Genomic DNA, 12,112 nt, shown 5'->3' with positions numbered 1-12,112 from the left:
CAACGATAGCTTGGCACTGGACAGCCTAGAGTCTTTGAAAATAACTCTCAAATATTTGATGAACACAAATGGCAGCCAAGTTCCCAGAAAATTTTAAGCGTTGGTGGTTACTTATATGTAAGCTAAATCTCCTAGTGGATTTACAATTACTAGGACATTAACTGTGGGATATGTAAGGAAGTAAGCCATCAGAAGAAATACAAATATGGCTAAATATTCCTTTATACTCAATTCCTAATTGACTTTGTTCCCCATGTAATAGTGTGTGTGTGTGCGTGTGTGTGTGTGTGTAAGTCTGTTTATTTGAGTCCAGCATGGTGGATACTTAGTTCACCATTCATAGTATAGTACCCTATATGCATATGTTGATTCTCATTACTATTGTTGTTTTGCAACATAAGTTTTAGAAAATAAAAAGTAACTTACAATTCTCCAAAAGCTTATAAGAATTTTAATCCATTTTGTTTGTATTGTGAAACATGCAAAGAAGGACAGAAATCACATGCAGAAAGAATGGGCAACCATAAAAAAGGTGAAATACCAAAGCTTCTTTGAATTTCTTGCATAATCTGCCATCTCTGCCTCCCTCCACTTATGTTTCTTCATCTGTCAACTAGCTTCAGAGCCTCTAATATCTTCAAATGTATTATACTCTGTTTTCTGGGTAATTTTTCTAAAAATTAGCTTATGTCCCCTACAAAACATTCCTCAGTTGAATGTATTGCTCATCTTTCAGCCAGGTCTCCACACCTATGCTCAGCCTTTTGGAATTCCTTGGCCTCAACACCTCTGCAAATCATAGTCCCTTTTTAGAATATGATACCTCTCCTTTTGTGTTGCTGAACTGTGCACATTTATGATGCAACTGTGGTGTCCATATCCTCTCTAAAGCATGACTTGACCTTCTTGGGCTTAATGAAGAACTTCATCTCCTGGTTTCCAGCCTGTGCCCCCACTATTCCCTTGATAAATGAAAGCAGATCTTAGATTCATCCCTGTAGCCTTGTATGGAAGAAGTGGCTAACCATACAACAAGAGTTATTCCCCCTCTTTTGTAGGATAGAGTTGTTTTTCATAAGCAGCTCCACAAGCACTATTTGATTTCCCAACTTCTCTTGCATTTGGATGGAATCTTGTCAAGTAAAAAAAAAAAAAAAAAAGTGGAATTTGCATTTCCAGGACAAAGTAATGAATAGGCAATGTTACCATATCTTTCCTTTTCTACTCCATCTTGTGATAAGAAGCATAGCCCTTTGAGGCCCAGGGGGATACTTGAGCAAGAAGACAGAAGGGACCTGTGTCCCTGAACCACCTCCTGAAGAAAGCTGCATGCCAACCAGGGGCATCGTCACTGGACGGTTGCATGAGCCAGAATTAAACTTGTATTTTCTTACACACTGAAATTTTGAAGTTTATTTGTTACAGCATCTAGAATTACCCTACCTAACATGCACAGGAACAGCAGGTAACTCAATTGTTGCTGAAAGAATAACATGTGATTGAATAAGTAGTGAGTAAAACTGCCCAGCTCTCTAAAAGCTCTCTTCTAAGTGCAAGAAACATCAGCCTGAGAGTTTATTCATCTTTGGTATTTGATCTCAATAAAAACACAAATGACACTGAAGAAGGCAGACCTATTATCAAATGCTACCAATTAAAAGTTTTAATTATGCTCTTTAAGGATTCTCAGAGTTTCCCATTTTCTAATATGTAACATGCTACTGGGACATCCTACTACTACTACTACTAGTACTACTATGATGATGACTAGTGGCAAATATTTACTGATTATTTCCAATGTACTAGGCATGTTGTAAGCATTTTATATGTATTCACTCATTTAATCTCACAACAATACTATGAAGACTAGTGTAGATAATGAAATTGAAGCACTGAAAGGTTAAGTAACTCCAGCAGTCAGGCTCTAGAGATTATATTGCTTAATAGGTCTTGGTTAAATTAAATTTGCACAACAATGTAATAAGGGTTGGGACTGGAGGAGGGCATGGCACTAAAAGGCTACAGACAGGGAAGATAAGTGTAGTGTATGACACAGCCCTGTCTAGGGTATAAATTGATCCAAAAAGTTAAAAATAAACTTTTACTGAATAATATCCTAGATGTTTACCAGTGAATAGCAAAGGGATCTTAAAACACGTTAACTCTGTTTTCAAGCAGTATACAGTCTATTACACTAGCTGGTGGGGCCCAATAGATTCCATTTATTTAAAGAGTTTTCTAAAGAAGTACATGGATCACTGTGGCCTCCAAAACCCCTGGGAATAGAAACACACTGTGGCTACATGCATCTATGCAGAGGCTCCTTTGAAATGTTAGCAATGAAGACATAAATTAAAAAGAAAAAAGGAAGAACAATGGTAGGAACAAAACTGTTTCTGCTTCCTTAGAATTCAATAGTTTTATCCCTTTATTTCAAATTAAATAAGAACCATTAGTTAGGAGGCTTAGTTCTCAAGAGCTCTAACCATATACAAATGCAACTCAGGTGGTTTCCTCTCCGAGGGCTCAAAATCAAGTAGAGGAGAGAGGAGCCAGGCCAGCAGGTCTTGTGGTTTCCATTGTTTCATTTGGCTACATTTGCAGCCTTTGGCTTGTTCCATATACTTATGGAAAGGCAAACCTCAAAGGTTTGGCTAGAACTTTACAAGTTGTTTGTGAAATTCCCAAAGACAGAAAAATAAACCACAGAGCTTTGGGTGAAAAATGTAGCACTGTGTTTTTAATGGAAATTCTCATAATAACTATCCTCCTTCAAGTGTACAATTTCTACCCTCAAGACTCTTTGCTTCACAGTATGCATTTTCATATATATCCTTATTTTTTTCTCTGAAAGAGGCTCTCAGCACAAGTAGGATAAAAATTAAAACCTGAAAGCAAGTATGGAACAGTATTGAGTCATTGAAATAGCTTGCAATTCAAGAGATTAGGGTTTTAGTCCTAATTTGCCACTAAGAATATATTTAAACTTTAATAGGTCACATGATCTTAGTTTCATGTATATAGATTTTTAATTGGTCATTTAAGATTATCAGAATTAGTTATACCCTTTCATTTATATTACATTCTCTTCAAGCTCCATCTTTTTTGTTGTTTTATAGTTTTCCTCTTCTACTCTGATAACTCTCTCTAGTTATTATCTCACACATAGAAACGCACTATAATTTGTATAGCTTATGTCTTTGGGTACACATTGTATAAGTCAATGGCTATTCAAGAAAACAGAAGCCATCTAGTGTTTCAAACAGAGGGAATTTCATGTAAGGGAATTGCTCTATGAGTAATAAGCCAAACAACAGATGCTGAAACAAATGGAATTAGGCAATAGCAGGAAGCCTTCAGGTTATTCAGTAAATTCCTTGCAGCAACACACCAAGTATGGCATATTTTGCCTCCAAAATCTAAAGTGATCTTTCAATTTAGAGGGATTATCTCAACATGCCCCAGCCTACAAGATCTGTAGAGACATCATCCAAGTGGATCTAAGTGTTCATGGTGTTCACCACCTAATCTCTGACACTGTGTGTCTCATTAAGTCATCTAAGGTTCTTGCTTCTTGCTGCTTCCAAGAGCAACCTGAATACCATCAATATAATTGACCTGTGTGATGTTCTGTGGAACGTGCTGATAATTAAAGTCTGAATAACATTATGACAGAGAGCAGAAAAGGTAACACAGCCCTGAGCTTCTCTTTTTCTTTCAGTAAACTCTTGATCACACTTAGAAAACTGCAGTCCTTGTAGCCATCACTGTTACCATGATGGTTACTATAGCCATTACTTAATCCTCCAAATACTTCCTTTCAGCCAGTGTTATACTTCAAGCAACTGTGTATTTAATGCCTCTGCCTGTCACAGATTGCTATTATTTCAGTTTCCATGTGCAGGGAGGTTATCATCATGTTAAAGATTAAGCAGATGAGTCTCCCAATCTTAGTATCCTGCACTAGAGTCTGTTTCCTGGGAACACTCCCAGTATCAAATACTATTTCAGATTCCAATCAGTAAATGTAAACCATTCTAGTATTTCGAGTGAGAAACTCAGCATACAAAATTAAACAGGTGGTAGAGAAACTGAGAAGGCAAACGGGATGGTGAAGCAAATCAGAGATTAGCAAAAGGAGAACACTAGCAAAGTAGACAGCAGGAGACCAGTACACTCCATTGGGACTGGAATGACACTAGGAAAGGAGTGCTATTCACCAGAATCCAGACATCAGGGAAATCCTGCAGGTTCCAGAACCATGTCCAGAATTGCTCTGGAGGAGTTAGGGCCACAGAAATAGGTTCTATTCAGTGAAGAGTGAGAACCTTGGAAAAGATATGGCTACTGCTCAAAAATGCCCACCCAAAACAGAGAGAGGAAAGAGAGAGAGAAGAGGGAGAAAGGAAGGAGTATAAGGGAGGGATGGGGAGAGGAAGAGCTTCCTGATTCCTTTCCTCTTCCTCTCCAACTTTAACCAGTGCTTCCATTAGCCAAACCTCACCAGACAGCAGTTGGCAAAGGACCTTTGGAAATGTAGCTTGCCGGTGAAGGCGGGGAATGGATCTGAGATCAAATAACAAAAACAATGGCCTATGTGTGAATCCTTGTAAAAGAGATAGTGCTGTGTAGTAAGTGTAGAAAATTTTTAATTCACATGTCATGGTATGGATTCGATTCTCTTATTTGTTTCTCTTGGTATCTGTTTTAATGGTTGTCCCTGGTGTGATACATACACTGCCGCAGTAAACAGTGTAGTATGGAGCCACAAAAATTTACATACTCATTTTCTTAATGATGACTACCCAAGTCGTCTTCACACCCCTGATACCACAGTCAGTGCTACAAAGAGCTTCCTTATGGACTTTGTTAATTTATGAAAAGTGAAATTTTTGAGTTTTGGGCTATGTGAATATTAATCTCATCAGGTATGACACATTTCTCCAGAATGGACCACTCCAGTATATACTACACCAAAATTACATATTTTTGCTATAGTCTCACTAATAATTAGTACTGATCAACTTGAAGGTTTTTGCTAATCTGAGCTGTAGCACATGTACTCATCATTGTCTTAATTGCATGGTTCCACTTCTTATAAGAATATCTCCAAGTATCTGTTAACCATTGTTTTTCTTTCCATATGTTGGTTAGTCATAACTTTAACTATATTTCTATTGTGTTTCCTTTCTTTTAGTTTTGTTGTTGTTTATTTTACAAATTCCTTTAGTATTCTAGATATTAGTACCTCGTTGGTTCAATTCATGCAAAAATCTTCTATTTTGATATTTATTAAAAGTTAGCATTTGGTGATCTGTATTGTAAAAACTATTTTTGATGTAACAAAATCTAATTTTTTATGGTTTGTGTTCTTCAGTCTTGTTAAAGAAAATTTCCTCTAACACAAATACACAAAAAATATTCTCCTTGCATACCCTTCTTTTAATTGTATAACTTTATTTTTACTCAATCCGTCATAGTTTACCTTTGTTTTTTTAAGAATGACCTTCCTTTTCCTCTAATTAGTGTGTGATTTTCCCACATCATATGCAAAACACTCCATCAATTCCCAAATGACTGGCATTTGCACTTTGAATTTCTCTGCTTATAAGGTACTCTCATTCTGACCACTCTATTTTGTTCCATGTGTATATTTGAATTAATCTTCATCTTATAAATGGTAAGTGAATGTCTAATTGAAGCAGATTTAGAATTCAGTGCTTTTTCTAATGAATGTTTTCTTGTGGGTGTTATTCTGTGGACTAATTTCCTAGAGTACAGAATATATATCTATAACACAGCGACTTCTTGTGTAAGCATTGCAGCAGCACTTTTTATATTATACAATAGTAGAAACTGGTTAAAAGACCAACCACATATTCAGATAATCAGTGATTGGAAAACAAGTTTATAGGCTTAGGAGACAAAAGGAGGGCTTACTTTATCATCTCTTCTTCATTCTTAAATACACATTTATCTTCAAAAATTTTAATACACTACATATTAATGCTCAATGTCAAACAAATAAAATAAATAAAGCACAGTCTCATACAGAAAAATAACTTGAAGGGGTTCAGTGAAAAAGTTGGAAGATATTAGGTATATTACCAAAACTTTAATGGTGGTAAAGACAGTTAAACAAAACAGTAAAATGAGAACATCCTGTACCTCCAGAGGAGACTATAAAGAAGGTCTTATAATAGCAGATTTGTCAAGCTAGTACTCTGACTGAGGCTGTTCTCTGCCTTTGTTTCAATAGTCCCCCAAATAAAAATGACAACGTAATATGGGTGTACATGTGTATGTATATGTCACTGACAACACTTTTACTATTTTTTCATAAGAGAGTCTGTTTTTTAGATTACATCTTTCTTACACTTTGTTGTCCAAAAATCCTTATTGTTCTGAAATAAATTATGGTTGTAAATTTTTTTTTTTTTTTTTTTTTTGCTTTTCTTAAAAAAAATGACTTCCTTCTTTGGCAAAATAAAAATGTTTTTAACTCAAAAATTCTTTAAAATTTTATTTGTATTTCAGAAATACAAAATTCTGAAAACTGCTGCTATTATTTGTTAGGTCTGTGTGTGTATCAGAACACCCCCTTCTCCTCGGTTGTTACACTAAATCTCCAGCAGTGTTAACCTGAGGCTGAGCGGCAGGTGTGTGGTCACATTTTGGGTGACTGGACTAATTTGATCAATTCCAATGATCACTTTACTTAATATCCATTGTCTATTAGGAAAGGCGAACTTTTGACCTGTATCTGAGCTGTTTTTCTTCTCTGTGGCTTCTGGCTCCTTCAGTGCCTTTTTATTAAATGATTTTTTTGGATTTATGTTTAGTTCATATTCTCTCAAAAGAAAATAAAGAATGTAACTATCAACTTGTTCAATTCTTGGATGGACTTTTAAACACAATCTATTAATTTTACACATTTTTTGACTGAAGATTTACTTATGACAAACCTAACACCTGATCTCTTTCAAGGCAATGAGTTTCTCATTGACCTGCTAGGCTGCTAGCCCTGGAAAAGTAAAGTGATAAGTAATCTGCTACCATGAAAATAAATCTATAGCACTGTGTTTTGGAAACTCACAATGACAAACAACAAACGAAGAGATATTATCAATTACTACAGATTTTTATATTAGAAAGGACTTTACAGGAAATTAAATAAAATGGTGAATTCATTAAATATAAATAATACTAACATTCATGTGAACAACAAAAGCATTAGCGTATTTTTTTGATTACTAGGCAAGGAACATTACAAATGCATTTAAAATGTATTTGTATTTTCATGAAATCTACCTTACATCATCTCGTCCGTTTTATATAGATTTTAGCACATACAAATTCAGTGCATATCTTTTTCTCTTCATCATAATGTGAATATCTTAAAAAATATGTATTCTCTTATGTATTTGTTCTGGGTTTACTTGATGTTTGGTTAAATCATTCTAAGTACATCATACTAAAAAAAACTATAATAAAAATTCACAAAAAACTTAACATTTGAGAAGGTACCTGGTATGCAGATGAAATGTATTTTCTTGGAATATATTCATGCATGCTATACTTTCTGCATATTTATTTCTTCTCTGTCATCATTCGAAACTTATTACATATATCATGAAAATGTCACTAATCTGATAAATATGGATCAATGAACAGTCAAAAATATGACCTTTAAATAAGACAAGAGAAGGAAGGGAAAGAACCAACATCTATTGCTTCATTATTATTTGCCAAGAACCCTGCTATGAGATTATATATATGTGTATGTATATATACACATATATATAAATCATCATATCAGTCTCATAAACTATCATTATTATCTTTATTCCAGAAAAGACAAACTATGTTGACAGTTTTTTTAAATGCCTAACTAAACATATTTATTACTGTACATGGAAATTTAAACCAGAGTCATCTTCCAGTCCTCTGCTTCCATCTATAATTGACTTGGATCAGACAGACTCTTCTGCCAAGAAACTACTAAAGCTGTCTAAAATTAAAACAAACAAACAAACAGCAGTTTGAAGGAATCTTGGAGCAGACAAGGAAGCCAGGATTTGAGGGGCCGCAATCCTGAAGAGAGGAAAATGCAATTAAAAAAAGCCCTCCATTCACCACTGATTTTTTTCCACTTCAGACGTTTGCAAGTCCCAGGACAGGATAAAGAGGCTGAACAAAAAACAACATCATAGATTTTGTGGCCAACTCACTCAGATGGGATGGGAAAAAATAGTAGAAATCAAGGTTACCATGGCAGCAGGAATTTGAGGAGCCAAATTAGGAGAAAAGGGAATCATGGAGAAGTGAAGTGACATTTGGTGTAACTTTCCCCTCAAATCTGAACCAATTCCTAATCTTTGCATGAAGGGGTGAAAAATCAAGAAACTAGGAGGAAAATGTTTGGTAAAGGCTGAAACACGCAAGAGTGCTTAATAATCTGACAGTGCTAGGCTGCTCTCCAAAAAGGAGGAGATCTGAAAAGCCCCAGCCTTTCCATTGAGACTACTCTGGGAAATCTGTCAATACACTGTAAGAGTAAGGACAGAGTAGAAGTAGACCAGTCCTACCAAAGCCTGAAAACAGCTTAGAAAAATTGTAGTCTCAAATTGGATCAAGGTGATCTTCCCATATGCTACCTGCCTACCAGATGAATATTAAGTCTTCTCTGAAGAAAGGTAACATCATTCAGAGTCTTTAGCATTCTTTACAAAGATTGACACTCAGTTAAAAATTACCAGTCATGGCAGAGACAGAAATAAATTATCAAAAACCAAGAGAAAAAAACAGACAATAGAAATAAACCACCAGTGGTCAAGATTTTGGAGTTATCAGAAACAAACTTTAGTACAGCTTTAATTAAAATGTTCAAAACCATTACGAAAATAGATAAAATGATGAACTTTACCAGAGATATGACATCTAAAAATAAAGCAGATGACTACTTTTGTACCATAAGTAAAATTTCTGAAACTAAATATTTAATAGATATGTGTAACAGCAGAAAAGAAAAATAGTGACTAGAGTATTGCTCAGTAGAATGGAGAACACTACCTATTTCTCTTTTTAATGTCATTACACTTGGTGTTACTTCTCTTGTGAAGAACTTGTTGAGTTTCTTATGACTAACTCAACATAAATATCACTTTTCAGAGAGGCTTTCTACAACTGCTCAAATTAGTAGGTCTCCTCTACTCTACTTACCTATCCATCACACTTTCCCCTTTGTTTCCTTTAAAACACTTATCAGTGCAAAAGACTTTAGCTGATGAAATTGAAAGGTGTAAGGACCATTTTTCCTGTGTAAGCTTAGGCAAGTTACTTACCTTCTTTGAGTCCAACTTTTTCTTCACATATTAATACTAATGCACAAGTTAAATATTGTTAGAGAGTAAATGAGACAATGTATGTAAAGCACCTAGGTCAATGTGAAGGCAATTTTTATTTTATCAAAGAGTAAAACAACATTCTGAAGAGTTGTTTTGAAGAGGCTATTTGGGAAATTAACTAAAACCCAAGGTGTAGCTAATACGAAAATGGCTGCATCACAGTGGAAACCATAACAGACCTGATATCAAATGGCTTGGACCAAGTTCTCATTCAAAACTTACCTGTGTGGTGGCACTGTTCTGTCAATTTCCAGAATTATAAAGAGTGAAAATTGTACACATCATAATTCTGAGAATTAAGGGGAAAAAGTTTCAATATAAACCTGATATTATCATTAAATCTGCCCACCAATAAACTAATTCACTGACCATTCCCTGATATATCAAACATTCTATGGTTTTCATTGTCCAAAAATTGATCATCATTTCTCTTTTGAGGTTTGGTAATGTATATTTTGATAATATAGCTTTGCTTTACTGCATCTTGATCAACTGGAGAAAGATATAGAAATGAGGTTCCTGTCTGGGAGTTTGCCAAAATCACATTGATTTTATAATTAAGTGCTGTTTCCTACATGAAGCATTTAATTCTCCGATGCTCAGGTACTGAAAATGATGTTGTCAAGTTAAAAAGAAAGTAAATTATCATTTGCTTCCTTGGATAAAATATTATTGAGGTTGGCTTGAGATCAATGAATAGATCATTTATGGAGACAACATTTTTTCATTCACTGTCCTAAGCAGATATATACAAAGTTGATTTTGTATTCGCTAAATAAGGAGTGCACAAGCTTTTCTCAAAGCAAATATTTTAGACTTGCCAGCCATAAGGTCTCTTTTGGAACTACTCAACATTGCCATTAGAGTTTAAAAGCAACCATATGTAAACAAATGGAACTGGCTATGATCCAATAAAACTTTATTTACAAAAGCAGGCAGCCAACCCATGGCATATAATTTTCTTCTGTTTTAAGTGATTAAGAAATTACTATGAGGAAAAATAAATGCACAGACAAGGAAATGCTTTACCTTTTTAAGAAAAATAATTTATCATAAATCAATGACACAGAAATTTTTCAGATAATCCAAACCCTAACAAAGAAAAATAAAGGGTTAATACTTACTTGCAGCAGAAACTTGCAAACTGTATCTATAATTTGTTCTTTTCTTCCTGGACACACAGACTCCCTTGCAGTGAGATATGGCTGCATTTTGGCCAACAGAAATGGGACAACTTTTAAAATATGTATCATTTCTAGGTTTGGGTCATAAAATCCCCCCATGTATTATCTTTACCTACTTCCCCATCTGTCAGCCAGATGCAGAGGATCCAGCAAAAGACTGAGACACCAGGAGATGGAGTAGCCTGAGTCACTAAGCGACTATGTGAAACACAACCCCTAGCTCTTTCATGCCATCAACAAAACACTATATGCATGACAATTAACTTCCATTTTACCAACTGACTGAAATATCAGAGCTGACATTTTACCAACTAGTATTAACAACCATAAAACGTAAATTAGTAGGAGAAATCTAAATGCATAGAATTGACTTAATGTGTTGGCAGCAGATGGTGAGGACACAGATGTAGTAGGCTTTTGAGTACAGACCCCTGCTCTGTTGTAAAACACCTAAAATGGGGGCCTGGGATACCTTAGAAGTAAGACCATGTGACAGTTCTTCCTGTGATTTTAGAGGAAGTTGCTGGAAAGAATCAGAATGCGGGTTAGTTGCCACTAAGGTCTTAGTTGCCTCTAACAAGGTATTACAAAATAAAGATGCGCTCAGACAATGACTGGCTGGCTTTCATGGTGAGAACAAGGGTTTTAGAGTTTGGAAAAGACAATGTTGAAGGTCAAAAATGGATAAAACTGAAAAAAATTTTTTGAGTGCCACAGACCTAGTAAGATTTCTCAGTTGATCCAAGTACTTGGTCTGGTAGCAAAGATCAGGTGATCAGATTAAGTGTGTTACCTTCCCACTCAAGATTACTTTTTTTCTAATTACCTTTAATTGTCTGCTATTATAAAGGAAGGAAAAAGGGAAGAGGAGAAGACGGTGAAAGAGAGAAGTAAGGATGAGAACAAAAGAAAGAAATCATGCTTGAGAATTATGTCTAGAAAAAATTTGGATGTGATTATTGGTACATGAAAGTGGATGGCAGGACATAACTTCAAGATCTTCTAGTTTTAAAGGGGGTTTATTTCCAAAGAAACCACAAACCTGGGCCAAAAAATGTTTTTGTGTCCAAGCCTTAAAACAACCTGTGGACCCAAAGGCAGGAAGAAGATTGTGAAAGCTCTTTAGTTCCCAAATATGATGGTGATGAATAAAAGAGGACAATGCAGAGCGTGGAGCTAGAAGCCTTGGAGAACATCTCCCAGAAAGTGAAATCTAGGTTTGGATTTTTCTCCCATTCTTCTCTTTTCCCAATGGGAAACCACCACAAATCTTTGAAATGAAATAGAAATGTTTCAAATAGATCCAATTCAAACAAAGGGGAAAAAAAAGCATTTTGATCATTACTACATATAGCAATGATACGACTTACAAAACTACGTATCTGTGTATGTGGGCATGCAAAGATATGTGTGTGCATGCATGTGTGTGCATACATATACACACATATATAGCTTTTAAAAAAACAGTATTTGCTTATACAGTTCGTAATTCATAGTCCACAATTCTAATGTCAGCAAGGG

This window comes from Globicephala melas, chromosome 4 (genome assembly GCF_963455315.2).
Source record: "Globicephala melas chromosome 4, mGloMel1.2, whole genome shotgun sequence".
NCBI classification, from domain to species: Eukaryota; Metazoa; Chordata; class Mammalia; order Artiodactyla; family Delphinidae; genus Globicephala; species Globicephala melas.
This window is presented reverse-complemented; position numbering follows the sequence as displayed.